Raw genomic sequence first — 1,965 nt, 5'->3', positions numbered from 1 at the left:
AACCCAATAAAATTAACCGAAGTATTTAAACCTTGGGTCGTCTCTCAAGGAATTACAGGGAATTGTAGTTATTATTGGTTATGGGAAAGTATATTTTTGGGTTTTGAAATAAGGAACAAGTAATGTAAATAACAAGGAAATAAAATATCAACTAAGAAAACTCCTAACAAGGATTGAGAATTGGAATTCCTATCCTCATTATCATCATCAATTGTGATGGTAATTATCTTTTGCTTTCACTTAGTTAACCTCTAACAATTAAGGAAAGTCAAGTGAGCAAAATCAACTTAAGTTCACAAGTCCTAATCAAAGACTAGATTTAGTGAAGGCTAAGCCAACTAGCAAGTCTCAATCACCAATCAACAAAAGAATCACTTAGTTAACCTCTAACAATGAAGAAAAGTCAAGTGAGTAAAATCAACTTAAGTTCACAAGTCCTAATCAAATACTAGATTTAGTGAAGTTTAAGCCAACTAGCAAGTCTCAATCACCAATCAACAAAAGAATTTCGATAACTCAAGAGTCTCTAATTGATCAATCCAAGTTAAGAACAAAAAAATCTAATTTAAAATCCAACCAACCATTTTATCAAATACTTGGAAGGTATAAAATAAAAACTTAGAAAACTAACAAGACATAGTGAAATCTAAAACTAACCAAAGCAATTGAACAATAAGAAATGTGAAACATAAATTGCATTAATAAAAATTGAGAGTAACACATGAACTCATAAACTAAATTAGCAAAACAAAGGAATCAATGAGAGAAGTAAATAATTAATGTGCTAGAACAAATAAAAGTAAAAGAAGACTAAATTAAACGAAGATTGAACCTGAACCTAAGGAGAAATCAAAAGAAGAAACCCTAAACCTAGAGAGAGAGGAGAGAGCATCTCTTTCTAGAAAACTACATCTAAAACCTAAGATTATATGAATGAAAGTATGAGTGATTGATTCCCTTTCTAGCTCCACTCTGCAGCCTCTATTCAGCATTTTCAGGCCTGAAACTGGGTCCAAAGCAGCCCAGAAATCGCCTCCAGCGTTTTCTGTAAATTGCAGCACGTGATGCTCTGTCACGCGTACGCGTCGGCCATGTGTACGCGTCGCTTGAACAAATTCCTGGTCACGCGTATGCGTCATCCACGCGTGCGCATCGTATGTCTGCTGCACTGGTCACGCGTACGCGTCGCCCTTGCGTGCACGTCGCTACCAGATTCTAAAAACTTCAACTTCTTGTGTTCCTTTTACTTATGCATGCTTATTTTTCATCCTCTAAGCCATTCCTGTCCTGGAAAACCTGAAATCACTTAACACACATATCACGGCATCGAAAGGTAATAAGAAAAGATTAAAATTAACAAATTTAAGACTAAAGAAGTATGTTTTCAATTATAGTACAAAATTAATAAGAAAAATGTAAAACATGTGAATTTTATAAATAAGTGTGAAAATAATGAATAAAATCCACTCAATTCAGCATAAAATGTATCATAAAATAGTGGTGTATCAGTCTCCCCGTTTATAATCAGCATCTCAAAGTCCTGATCTGTCGATCATTCAACACATTATCCCAACCGACTGAATGAACTACCGAACAAGTACTTAATTTTGTTTACATATAATAGAAAATAGAAAAGAATTAAAGCCTTTGAATCCAAGCAATCGGAAAAACATACAAGACCATTTCATAAATATATATGAGAAATTCTAACGTGTATGTTATAAGTGTAGGAAAAGATTATATATATTTTACAAGTTCAACTACAATAAATTATATAAGTTGGATCAAATGATACTAGCGTAAGCTTAATTTAGCGTTGTATCATTGAATAACTTTTTATGGGCATTGATTTTAGAATTTAATTTAATGTATTATTAGAATAAAACTATTTTATACGTGCATTTAATTACATAATATATTTTATAAAATGTATGAATATATTAATATTAATAAAAATAATTGTAT

This window comes from Arachis ipaensis, chromosome B02 (genome assembly GCF_000816755.2).
Source record: "Arachis ipaensis cultivar K30076 chromosome B02, Araip1.1, whole genome shotgun sequence".
Taxonomy (NCBI): Eukaryota; Viridiplantae; Streptophyta; class Magnoliopsida; order Fabales; family Fabaceae; genus Arachis; species Arachis ipaensis.
The sequence above is the reverse complement of the archived record's forward strand: the minus strand, read 5'-3'. Positions refer to the sequence as shown.